The 14,355-nt window shown below is 36.6% G+C and overlaps 1 long non-coding RNA gene across 1 annotated transcript; it reads right to left on the bottom strand.

Moving 5' to 3' along the window:
• Positions 1–12,723: 12,723 nt before the first annotated feature.
• LOC118488425 lies at positions 12,724–13,946 on the bottom strand. The gene is made up of 3 exons (XR_004884686.1): positions 13,647–13,946; positions 13,411–13,568; positions 12,724–13,331 (listed from the first exon to the last, which is right to left on the bottom strand). It is a non-coding gene; the product is annotated as an uncharacterized LOC118488425 (long non-coding RNA).
• Between the last annotated feature and the right edge of the window lie 409 nt (positions 13,947–14,355).

Raw genomic sequence — 14,355 nt, 5'->3', positions numbered from 1 at the left:
TGAGTTGAAACTTCAAATAAAAAAAAAATTGAAAATTCGAAAAGAGCTTACTAAGTTCGGATGGGGTTTTGTCTTTTGTGTTATCACTGGCAGTCGAAGAAAATGTGTATAATATATTAATATGGTGGGTGGATCTATTAAGTTTAATACATTTTCAAATGTGTGTATTAATTACTTATGCAGATAATGTGAATATTAATTGCTTATGCGGAAAATGTTACTTTCAAATACATAACAATTTGATAAGAAACTCTGAAATGTCTTTATGATATAAGAATTTCATACAAACCTAAAAGAAAAGCTGATTACAACCATAAGGGCTATAGTTTTATAGAAGTAAGCAAATCAGCCGAATTTTTGTGTAATACAAAACTGCTACTTCCGAATATAACATATTTTATTCGACTTCCACTTGAAATTGGAAAATGTGAATCTTGTCTTGTGTTATTCATGCTATTGCATTTTCACCTGACTCTCCATTGTGTGTCAATAATACTTGCTCATTTACTTGCACTATGAAACGTCTCTCTTCAACTTCCACTTGAAGTTGTAATATATAAATCTTGTCTTAGGTTAGTGATGCTATCGCGTTTCACCTGACTCTGCATTGTGGGTTAATCATACCATCGCGTGTCCTTCATTTATACATGTCAGCCTTTATTACTTGTAGCAATATATTCCGCGTCGATTCCAATATATCATCCATCACATATTAGTGAGATCAAGCGTATATTGAGGTTGTTATAACTAAATTGTCTGAAACCTGCAATCAACAACATTAAAAGCAAATGTAAGACAACAACCGCGACACAATTTAAGCAGTCACATAAGAAAAAAGGGAATAAGAAGAAGACGAACCTTATGAGCCATAAGGGGGTCTTTCCTAGCCTGAGTGGATGAAAAGCATTGATCATTGAAACCCAACAATAATCCCATAAAAAACCAGACTCATATCTAAAGGCTATCTTGGAATTGTATGTTCTTGTTGACCTACAAAAATAACAATTACTTACCAGCTAAAATGACTAAAGACATTTAACGAACAAAACGATAAGAAAAAATGACTAAAGACAGAACACAAGGATAAGAAGTACGCATACCATGATGAGATCAACTCTGGCCGACGCTGTCACACCCCAACCGATGGCGGAAACATCGGGGTGCGAGCACTAAGCATTCAGATTGCTCATGAGAATCCATAACACTAATTTTTTCAATAGATATTAATCAAAATTTCATAGCAAAATGTCTAAAAGCATAAACCACTGCAAGAAACATCAAAATTACAAATCATCATCATAGTTTCAAGTTTCTAGAATTAGCTACGTGACATATCTAGCTTCATCCTAACTTGATTTCTAGAATCCAGCATCCTATCAGCCTGTAACATGTATTAAAATATGGTCAATACAAAAATGTACCGGCGAGTATACAAGTTTGAATACTGGCGTAAATAGATTAAAAATAACTCATATCCACAATGTAAGTATAAAAATAGTTTCAGCCGTGCTAGTATGGCAGTCCACGCAGTGATAAACCAAGTATCCCGATGCTTTAGTGTTTACCCAAGACTCAAGGTAAACTAGAATCCTCCTAACAATACCCCCTGAGAATAATGGGAGAGGTGCACCTCCTATAGCGCTACTATTGTTAAGGCGGAACTACACACTCTGGATTAAACGTCACATAGCACAAAGAATCAAGAATCAAGAATCACAAGTTTCACATACACATAGGATAGAGTTTAGATTCAAAAGTATCAAGTTTTGTAGTTTATAGAATACATGTTACATCCCAAAAGTTTAAGCGAAAAAAGATCGAGTATACTCACAGTGATTGCTTAACAGTATAGACTGTTATTGGATCAATGAGAGCTCTTTTAGGGTTAGCCTGATTAGATTACAACAGATAAGAGTCGGCCAGAATAACGAGATTGCGCAAAGTGTCGGATCAGTCACTGGATCGGATGGTTATCCGATCGGATGGCTATCCGATCGGGTTGCCGGTCGATCGGGTGGCTGAAGTGTAAGTGGGACGGGTGGCTGTCCGATCGGATGGCTGTCCAATCGGGTGGTCACTCGATCCATGTGTCAAGTTTCAAGTTTTGCTGATTAAGTGCTTTGGTTACCTAGATCGAATGGCTGCTCGATCGGATGGTTATCCGATCGGGTGGTCACTCGTTCGAGATTCCAAAGTTCTAAGTTTCTGAAAAAGTTTCTAAGTGTTGAAAGGTTTCAAAGTCTCAAGTATTTAAGATTGCTGGACAACTGTTACCCGATCGAGTGGCTGTTCGATCGGATGGTCATCCGATTGGATTGTCACTCGATCGAGTGATCCTTGTCTCGTTTGTAATTTTTGTAAAGTTTCTAAGTTTAATGATGACGACACGGTACGTATTGAGACAACAGTAAACTCATCATCTTACAGCCGTTCTAATCGGATGGGAATCACCCCTGTCCGGTCAGCGGTCTGTCTACGACAGTTTATGTCGGAATCCGTTCCATGGTCACCTTCTCCGGCAACAATCCGTTTCCAAACCCATTCTAGACTATCCATCAAGTCTACAGTCCGTCTAGACCCGGACTTCACGTTTTAAAGTGGAAAATTGAAGAAAAGATGAAGAAAACTTAAGTTTTATTATAAAAATCCTAGATCTAGCTTAGATTTGGTGCAAAACACATGAAATTTCTTAGATCTATTCTAGATCTTACCAGGAATGACATCATATGGCAGTTTGTACAAACCATCATGATGACATCACCCGAAAGAACTCAGATCCGAGAGATTTCACAGTGAAAAGTGTGATTTCAAAGGTGAATAACGTAGAGAATGAGGTGTAGATCAAGAAAGTACAAGAATCTAGCCTAAAACGCACCGGAATCGTCAAGAAAATGGAGAAATGTAGTGTGCGTGCGTCTGGTCGAGCAGGGCTGTCACATCACTGAGAATGGTGATGTGACAGGCCTATTTATCTGGTTGAGCAGGGCTCTCTGATCGGATGGCGGGTCGAACGAGTGGCCATCCGATCGGGTGGTCATCCGATCGGATTGCCACTTGGTCAATCCCACCTTTCCGCGTTCCCGTCTTTGATTCGTTTCGCGAGTTAGATTAAGCGTCGCATTGCGTATTGTTATGGGTGATTTTCCGCTCATATATCCTGACTGATATTCTGACTTTGTTTGTTTTATTGTGTCCAGGATGCCGGATCAGGATATTGGTAACATCCTGATACGATATCCTGGTAGTGACTTATTTAACCACGTGCAGATTGAAGGGTATAAGTCTCGAACGGTCAGGTGGACTTCTTCTCCTCAAGACTTGGGCAAATCAGTTGTATTACGAACGTTGAAGCCGAAAGACGTGGTCTACAACGTCTAATTATGGAATATTCGCCGGATCTCGGAATAGTAGGATAGTTAGTTGCTTTCTTTTTACTATAAAAGGGGATTGATCGGATCAGATTAGGGACACACAATCATTCGCACACTCTTTCTCTCTACTTGCAAACAATCACTACACACCAACACTTGTACCCGAACAACATTGTAACACCTAGTTGATCCGTATCATATCCTGCAGTGTATCATGATATTTGAAGTAATAGAAGAACAAGGCAGCTGCGATTGTCAGCTCCCGAGGTTTTGTGCCGGCGATCTAGATTGATCAAGGGCTTTCCTCGTACATCCTGTGTCACCCTGTACATTTTTGCTCATTGTTTGATCACAAATATGGCTTGATATCCTGAGCCGTATCCTGAAACTGTTTTTACAAACGACTTAATTAGCATATTTTTAACACATCTTTTCAGCACACTACCTCACTTAACTAATTTAATCACTAAATTGCTTCGGTAATTTTTGACCAAAACACGTATAGTTTGGTAAAAGTATCACATTACTAGATTACATCATAAACACAAAAGTTTCCAATTTCATAGATTCCGCCAGTGACAAGACTCTAGTCTCTCGTTCAACCAAGAATCAAGTTTCAGGAGTCTAAAGAGTCAAGCACCAAATAAGTATCAAGAGTCAAGAATCATAGTTTCTCAAGTATCAAGTATCTAGATTTCCAAGTATCAAGAATCAACTAGATTAAGCATCAAGAGTCAAGTATCTAGATTTTAAGTGTCAAGTATCATAGTATTAAGTATCAAGAATCAAGTATCTGGAATAAAGAATCAAGCATCATAGTGTTAAGCATCAAGTATCAATAAGATTCATACCAAAAGTGTCAACATCACATAACTACAGGGACTAAAACTAACAATTGATAAAAGTTTAGGGACTAATCCTACCCCGAGCCTAAAGTTTAGGGACGCTTGGCGTTACAAACGCATCCACGTTACATGTCTGAATCTGAAATACGTACTCAAGTTGACAACCAATTAATAACGAAACAAATAAATTTATGCATAAGATGTAACAACCTATTGTGTAAAAACCAAAAAAATATATATGTTAGACATCGATATAAGTCGAACAAAAGCAATAAACTTATCAACAATATCTCGTAACGAGCCTAACTAAGAAAGCGTAATATTAAGAATCATTACATTACATTACACTCTATATTAATAATACAAGCCAATGAATAGTAACTTTAATATCATTATATACATATATATATATATATATAGAGAGAGAGAGAGAGAGAGAGGATTAGGTTCAAGCGTGAACAACTTCTTGAGAGCGAACTGAGTGAACTAATCTTGGCCCTTGATCATTTTTAAAATTAAAAGGGTAAGATTGAAATTAGCCAAGTATGTTTAATTAAAATCCCGTAATTTCTTAATCTATTAACTCTCTCCCCCTCTCTCTCTCTCTCTCTCTCTCTCTCTCTCTCCGTTTTGATTATTTCGCCATTATTTTAATTATAAGAGATTGAAGGCTTTAAATTTGGGTAGACCATCATGGATTACGACATTATCATTCTACATCTTGAGCTCATATGTTGAAGTTGATTGATGAATATTGCAGGTATTCTTATCACTCAATAAGATGATAAAGACAAAACTATTATTTTTTTTTTTCAAATGTGTTTTTTTGAAACATTCTGTTTACAAATTATTTAATTTCCAAATATTCGTAGCCCTCATTTCTTTATCCATAGATTTTGTTTTAATTTTAACTTGAATATTGTTGTTCTTTTATTATCCGTATATATAGATATCATGATATATTTTTTTAACTTTTTTTATAATTTTCAATAAATATTGAAAAATTTCTCTGAGATTGAAATTGTAATTATTATTGGGCATCAACTTTTTTTTTGAATATGTGATGATGTTATTTATTTTTGCATACATGTGACTTTTTTGTTTTCATTAATTTCATAATTCGTGCATGCATAATATACTATAGAGTTAATTGCCAAAATCGTCCCTGAGGTTTGGGCAGGTTTGCCATTTTTGTCCAAAGAGTTAATTACATAGTTAGTCCCTGTGGTTTGTACAAAATAACATACTTAGGTACTAATAGTTTAAAATCACCTTCTAGGGTATTAACTTTTCATTTTGTAACGTTTGGAGGTATTAACTTCTAGGGTATTAACATAGTTAGTCTCTGTGGTTTGCACAAAATAAGATACTTAGGTACTAATAGAATGTGATTTTAAACCTACAAATAACGTTAATACCTCTAAACGTTATAAAATGGAAAGTTCATATCCTAGAATGTGATTTTAAACTATTAGTACCTAAGTATGTTACTTTGTGCAAACCACATGGACTAACTGTGTAATTAACTCTTTGTCCAAAATAATACTTTTGTACCAAATTGCCCCCAACGTTTGTAACTTTTTGTCATTTTTATCCAAACCACTAACTTAGTTTATTTTTTCTGTTAAGTTGAGAATATTTGGATGAAACTGGCAAATATAAAACCACAGGGACGATTTTGGCAATTTACTAAAACTCTTTTAAATTTCGTAATTTAAATAATTTTGTTACATATATAATAAAAAAGAATATAAATGCAATTTTTATATGAAAAAAATAATAGCTTTGTCACATAATTTTTATAAATTTTCATCCAACCACTAACTAAGTTAATTTTTTATTAAGGCGAAGGATGTTTATAAACTAAGACAGAAATTAATTTCTAATTTTTCATATAGATTAGTTTTATAAAAATAAAATATACTTAAACCTCAAAATATTATAAAACCAAAATGTTGGTGACCTTATTGAAAAATGTCAAATAAAAAAATATTATCATATGTACCAAGTTTGTAATTAATCTTCTACTCTTTTAAAATTCGCTCCAAAGGAAAAACAGAAGCCAGTGCCCCCCGCCCCCCCCCCCCCCAATCAAACAATGTATCGTTACCAAACCTTAAAAGTACCCACTAAATTGTAATTATAATGCTATGAACCAAAAGTTTCTTTACTCAAACTCAAGCCACTAACAATAAGTATTAATTAGTTACCCTCACAATCTTAATTAAATAAATATTTTATTTCTATCAACATATTTCCTAGGTGCTCAACACATTTAAAAAATATGTAACGTTTTACAATTTTTTTTCTATCTCTACAACTGACAAATACTAGAAGTTGTAATCGATTGTTATGTGTTGCACACCAATGACGTTTTCTCTTTATAAAATTGATTTATATAAAGAAGTTGTGAATTAATTTATGTCTTAGTTTATAAAATTTAAAACATCCTTCACCTTAACAGAAAAAATAAACTTAGTTAGTGAGTTGGATGAAAATTTACAAAAATTATGTGACATATTTTTTTTTTCTAAAAACTCTATGTATATTCTTTTTTATTATATATGTAGCAAAAAGAATTAAATAAAAGAAATTAAAAAGGGTTTGAGTAAATTGCCAAAATCGTCCATGTGGTTTTATATTTGCTAGTTTCATCCAAATATCCTCAACTTAACAGAAAAAATAAACTAAGTTAGTGGTTTGGATGAAAATGTCAAAATGTTACAAACGTTGGAGCAATTTGGTACAAAAGTGTCATTTTGGACGAAAATGACAAACGTGCCCAAACCTCAGGGACGATTTTGGCAATTAACTCTATACTATATGTTGTTAATGTACACATATGTAACCATTTTAGAATATAATACACAGATGTATAAAAGTATGTACACATGTGTATGAACTAACATCTGTGTATCTTTTATAAACTGATAGTTAGCGAGGCTGTACATATGTGTATAAACTAACAACTGTAGATCTTGTATAAACTGATAGTTAGCGAGACCGTACACATGTGTATAAACTAACATTTGTGTATCTTGTATAAACTGATACTAGCGAGACTATACACATGTGTATACACTAACAGTTGTGTATCTTGTATATACGGAAAGTAGCGAGATTTTAGAGATCTTGATTATATTGTTTAATAAATGCAAAATGCAATATACAATATACAAAAGACGTAAATACCCTTCTGTCAATTATTTTAATGGGAAGTTACAACATTATAATTACAATCTTGCTATTGTTTAAAAACCTCTAGATTATGTAATCCAATGGCCTAGCTTAGTTCACACAGTTCACTCTCAACCTAGTGTTTACTCTAGAACCCTACCCTATATATATAAATCCTGTTATTATTTTAACTAGGTTTAAAGAAGTTCGCCGCGTTGTGACGAATTTCTTTTGTTATTTAGTCTGTGTTTACATGTGTTTTGAAATCACTATGAGCGTGTTACGAACACTGCTGACAAGAATAAAAAAATGTAGAAAAAAACACTAAAAGATAACCGAAAGAAAATCAAACAAAAAAGTTGTTTGGTAACGATGTTTTTCGTATAAAACCCGTGGTCAGAGATGAGCAAATTGTTCTGGTCACTGATACCAAATTTTCCGAACCGAAAGATCTTAAGTACCAATTCGGTACCGACTTTTGCCATTCCTGGTACCGGTTCACTACCATTTTTTACCTTCATATACCGGTACCGTAACTGGTATTTTCGGTATCAATACCGATTCTGTATCGGTTGGCACCGAGTTCATCCCTACCCCTGAAACTAAAAAAGAAAAAATTAAAAGTTGAAGAAAATCAACAACAAAAAAAGTTGTACGATACCGTTGTTCGTACGGTAACCGTGATCAGGGATGAGCAAATGGTGCCGGGTAGCAGCACTGAATTTCCCGAAGCAGAATTTCCAATATCAATTCGGCACCAACTATTGACATTTTCTGTATTAGTGCCAGATTTTACCTTCATGTACTGATAAAGAACAGAACCGTACCGGTATTTTCGATACCAATACTGGTTCGATACCGGTTGACACCAAGCTTATCCCAACCCCTGACATAAAAAAAGATTAAAGTTAAAAAGTAAAGAAAATAACTATTATTATATTATAATATTAAAATAATAAAAGTATTAAAAAACTATATATTATTATAATATTAAAATCACTATTCATTTCATTTTCTTTATTAATATATAGTAAAGTAGTAATAATAATAATAATAATAATAATAATAATAATAATAATAATTTTGTATATTATATTATAATATTAACATAATAAAACTATTAAAAACTATATATTATTATAATATTAAAATCACTATTCATTTCATTTTCTTTATTAATATATAGTAAAATAAAAAAAAATAATAATAATAATAATAATTTTCTTCACTTTGTAAGTCGAATACCTTTTCATATTTTTCTTGACATTAGTGATTTTTATTGTATTATGGGTTGGGATAAGTTTGGTGTCAACGGGTATCGAATCGGTATGGTTAGGGGTGAGCAAAAGGAAAAACTCGGCCCTACCTGACCATTACCCGACCCGACCCGAGAACCGATCCAATATAAAATACGGAACCGAGTCACTACCCTAAATATAGGGTCGGTTCTGGTCCATATGTCCAAGTCGGGTTTCACCGTTAAAAGAACCGAGAACCGACCCGACCCGACCCTATTTTATATGAAAAATTGGAACCGATCTAAATACCTAGGTACTTGGGTTCAGGTCGGGTTGGGTATATTTTCGGTTCGGTTCTCGGTTATTTTCGGTCCGGACCTAAACTTGCTCACCCCTAGGTACGGTCCTGTTCGGTATCAGTGCATGAAGGTAAAAACCGGTACCACCCTGGTATAAAAAGCGCCAGAAGTCGGTACCGAATTGATATTAAAAATCTTTTAGTTTAGGAAATTCGGTACTGCTACCCGGTACCATTTGCTCATCTCTGATCAGGGGTACCGTACAAACAACAACGGTATCGTACAATTTTTTTTTTTTTTTTTGATTTTCTTTAACTTTTAATGATTTTTTTAGTTTTAGGGGTAGGGATGAGCTCGATGCCAACCGATACCGAAAATACCGGTTACGGTACCAGTATATGAAGGTAAAAACCGGTAGCAAACTGGTACCAGGAACACTAAAAGTCGGTACCGAATTGGTACTTAAGATCTTTCGATTCGGAAAATTCGGTACCGGTACCCAATACCTTTTGCTCATCTCTGTTCACGGGTTTCATACGAACAATATTATTACCATACAATTTTTTTGTTGATTTTCTTTCGGTTATCTTTTATTGTTTTTTTCTACATTTTCTTTTTTATTCTTGTCAGCAGTTCTGTACGCCACGCGCTAGTAATTTCAAAACACATGTAAACACAAACTAAATAACAAAAATAGTTCGTCACAATACGACGACGACGGTGACGACGACGCCGATGACGACTAGATAATATTAAAAAACATGCATGGTAATCAAAAAAGCATTTTCACTCTCATCATATAAATATCACATAATACGTTCTCCTCTTGGACATACAACTCGTGATAAATTACAAATTTTTTTTAATGTTAAATTTTCATTCCAATCATCAGGGCAAATTACATAAGGATAGCAGGTAGACGAGCAACTAACTGCGCCGCCATCCCTTTCTTAATAGAAAACCCTAATCTACTAAAAACAAAGCCTCGCCCCTGAGGGGTCGAAAAGTTGTTGTGGACCACACGCTGAACCCTGGACAAGAAACGAACTGCCTCTGGCGCCAAAGAGCCAAACGTGTCAAACGCTAGGGGGACAAAGGCATGCTGATTATCCTCACAAGCTTTCGCGTGCTTTTCCACCTTCTTCGACTCTGCTTTTAGAACCGCTTGCCCCGCCACAAACCCATTTTCCCGGAACCCGGCTAGGGGGGATACACTTGTGAGATCGACACAAGCATGTTTCCCGCCCTCCCAACCAAAAACTAGCACGTCAGCCGGGCGTAGGGTGGATCTCCCCTCTGACGGGTCTGTAAGAAAATTAACCGGTGCCTCTTTCTTTGCCGAGATTCCTGCTTGTCTGAGAATATCCATTAACGCGTCTCGAATAAAGTCATGGCGATACTTAAACCCCGGCAACTCTCTACAGTGTAACGCATGCTCCCCGTATTTATCCAGGTATGCTTTACGGCAGACTGGGCAAGTTTCATCATTCGGGAACATGGGGATCATCAAACGGTACTTAAGGATTGACCGGTACTCCACCGCTGACATACGTTGACCCAAACCTTCAATAGGAATAACAGTTAAGAAATCTTGAGCGTGAGGCCTCCGTAGGCATTCAATGACGGCTTTCTGGCGGGGGGACAAATGGAAATCTTCTCCCAAACTTTGTGCGATTCGACAACAAAGGGCATTCGCCAAAGTTTTATGTGGCTTTTTGGGGGCGGTGTCCTTGTTAGAGAAACCGCCAAGATCAAAGTCAGGTAGACATTCATGCAAGCGTTCCAAGGCGCTGGCATAATTCGGATCAATGTTAGCAACCCCGCTGTTACGTAATATGTTGTCACACCCCGAAAAATCAGAGCTGGCGTGACTGGACCGGTATCTTCATTGCACAGCGGAAGCAATAAGCTAAGACTTCTAAACAATGAACGCCTGCTAAGTACTCGAATTCCCATGGGTTCTCCTATTCCAACCGTTCCATAGTTTTGAAAATGCAACCTGAGAAAGAACATGCGAAAAAGTCAACATAAAGTTGAGCGAGCTCATAGTTTGTTTTGAAAAGATTTAAAATAAATCTTTTTGATAACCGGTTTCAAAGTTGTTGAGAAAATATAGTAGAATTATTTACTTGGCATGATATATGAAAAACTGTGAGTCTAGCCCACAATAGTCTTTGTGCATTGCACGAGAGAGAATGGGCCGAGCCCAAACGAAACTTTATAAGCAGGATCAGCGCGTCCTCTTACTTAGGTATAATTTGAAAAACGTTACCAAAGTTTGTAAATCCATGTATTTGTGAGTTTACATCAAATGAATCTTAAAAACATTTGAAAGTTCAGTTTATAAGTAGGTATGTAATGCGTCTATGAACATGTTGATCATTAATGTGTAGCTAAGACATTAATATGTGTGCCGACATAGGAAGCACTCAACCCGGTAGACGATTTAAGTGTCGATTCACTTCGACAGGGACACAAAAGCACTCTAAGTGGCCGCACAAGGACCGTGAGTGGGGCTCGCCCGTACCCGATAGATCTACCCCCTGTTCCGTGGTCCTTAAAAGGATTAATGGTGCCCAAGTTAGCGCCTATTCGCACGTGATCCAAGAGTTCATTCCATAGCTTAATCATACCCTAGTTAATATGTATTTCAAAAGAAAAAGGGGGACATAAACCCATTGGGTTGTCTCGTTGTTCGTACGCAGAACAACCCAGTCCCGTTGTAGTAACTAGGACATTCCTGTCACTAGTCATGAAAATCATGCACGTTTGTGAAAATACGCGATTGTTTTGTAAAACCGGTATGTTTAGTATAAACCTTTCGTAAACCATTCGAGTTCGTTGAAATTCATTTCCAATATGGTTTATAAATATGTGTTTTCGTTCATCGAAATAGTGTTTTCTTTTACAAAAACTTGCATGTCTTTCCACCCCCGAAAACATTTATAAAAATGTAAAACAGTAAAAAGTGGGGGTTATGAACTCACCTTGACATTCCTGTGCAAAGCTAGCTAAAAGTGATTCCGTGATGTCATTCCACGAATGTGAACTCGCTAGCGTGCAACTAAAGCATTCCTAATCAAGGAATAACTTATCAGTTTCTAATTTAAAGGTAGCTAAACTACGTGTCCGAGCTCTACCGAATCGTTAGCTAAACGACTCTAAGGTAGTGTTATGATATTGAATTAGAATAACCAATCTACAGTTGTTTGATCCCATTTAATCGAGACAAATACTAAGTATCGAAAACGACTTATTATTCCGAATAGTTTATGATATATATATTTCATATATAAATATAAATATGCTTACATAGTCGTATTAGTCGTCGTGAATTAGAAGGCGTAGGTGAATAGTTGTACGACTCTTTGTAGCTTTCGTAGAACGTAATGAAGTAAATATAAACATTATATTTATTTTATAAAAATACATGACGTAACGACGTTTGAAATAAATATAAATTGTTATATTTATTTTATAAAGTACTCGGAAGTATCGACGCTCGAATAAATATAGATAATTATGTTTATCTAAATAAGTGTCGGGTTTCGTTAAGTTGTAACTCGCGTGTTGTCGAAAAGTTATAATTTCAGTTTATAAGTTACCAAAATGTCACTAAAATAAATATACTTTTATATCTATTTTATAAGAAAACTTGGATTTCGATAAGTGTTGTTGTAAAGATTTAGATACGTTCTATAATTCGGGTTTTTAACGAAAAACGGATAGAGTTTCCTCTGTTTTTCGGATAACCCGACAACAAAAGTCGTCGTATTTTGTCAAAATTCAACAATCACTCAACAGACAATATATACTAAAACATTATGAAATACGACAAAATAAAATGTAACCAATCGCTAATCGATTCGGGTCGAGCTCGGTCGCGTATAACTAACTAAAATCTAACGTAACTAACTTGCTACGCTAACAACTTTACCGGGCCTCCCGTGTTGACCGAGCGTTGACTGTTGTTGACTGCCTTGACCTGTTGTCGACCCGAGTTGACTCGGGTGTTGACCGAGCCAACCGGGTTTGACCCGAAACGCAGCTGAGTTGACTCGAACCCCACTGAGTCGCGAAACCCAAATCAAATTCTGCCCTTGACTCCCGTTGACCAGTCAACCTGACGTGTTGACTGGTTTGACTTTGTTTGACCTGAACTCCTCGTTGACGGCTGTTGACCGAGCCCGAAACGAATCCAACTCAGAACCAAATTCTCACCCGAAAGAAAACCAAACTCAGCTGGATCTAACCAAACATAACCCGAATCCGTAACCTCTTCACTCGAACCCAAATTAAAAGATGATAACCACTACTGCTGCCGTGCGCCTCCGTTAGCCACCCCCACCGTCACGGTTGTCATCTTCCGTCGCCAATACATCATACACCTATACTACTAACCTGAAACGAAATCAAATAGTCGAGAAGATGGAGATCGAGCCGGATCTGAAATAAAAGAGGAGAAAGGATCATGGCTTACAGGAAAAATCATCACCATTTTCATCGATGTGGACAAAAACTGAACAATCTTCGCGAAATTCCACCACCGCCACCGCCGTGAGCGGCGTCAGCGCCGCCTGTCGCCGCCGGTGCACCACCGGCTCTGACAACTTCGGCCGGTTGTGATCTTCGTCGGAACTGAGAGAGGGACGAGAGGATAAGGGGTTTGAGTCAGATCTTAATCAAAAGGAAAAAAAAAGTGAAGAATGATTTTACCAGAAACTCATCAGTCAAAAAGGACCACCGTCGCCGGTCCTCCGTCGCTCCGCCGTAGACGGCAGCGCTGCTGCCGCCGTTGGTTCTTCTCCGCCGCTCTCTCTCTCTCTCTCTCTCTCTCTAGTCCGATCGGTGTAGGTATGGCTGTGCTGGGAGATGGTTATGACTCTGATTTCATGTGTGTGTGTTTATATCAAATCTCTGCAGATGAGATAAGAGAAGATGGGTAAAAGTATAAGGGGGCTAGGGTTTTTATTGTGAAGTGAGGAAGATGAGAGAGAGCAGATCATGTATGCGTGTGTTTTGGTTCTATGGTCTCAAAAAGAAGTGATAGTGAATAAGCACATATTTATAGCTAGGTTAAGTTGTGTTTTAAGTGGGCTTGGGCCTAAGGTCACAAGCCTAATCCCGTGTTTTATGCGGCCCGCCAGCTTCTATGAACCCGTTTTCGAACCCGATTGCCATAATATATCATAGGATATAACGCTAAGTCGAGAATGCTAAAAAAATACGTTGGATCTTGAGGTTTGACGCGTATATGTCGATTGCATTAAAACGCGACAATTGTTTCGTTTTTCGTTTTTGAATCCATTTTTCGATTAGTTTTCAACGACGGATAATAAATATAAAAGCGAAGCTAAATATATCAAAACATATTAATATCAAGAAAATTCGAGTCAGGTGCTTTCGTTTTGTCGTTTGTCGGTGC

This window comes from Helianthus annuus, chromosome 16, assembly GCF_002127325.2.
Source record: "Helianthus annuus cultivar XRQ/B chromosome 16, HanXRQr2.0-SUNRISE, whole genome shotgun sequence".
Classification (NCBI taxonomy): domain Eukaryota; kingdom Viridiplantae; phylum Streptophyta; class Magnoliopsida; order Asterales; family Asteraceae; genus Helianthus; species Helianthus annuus.
This window is presented reverse-complemented; position numbering and strand designations above follow the sequence as displayed.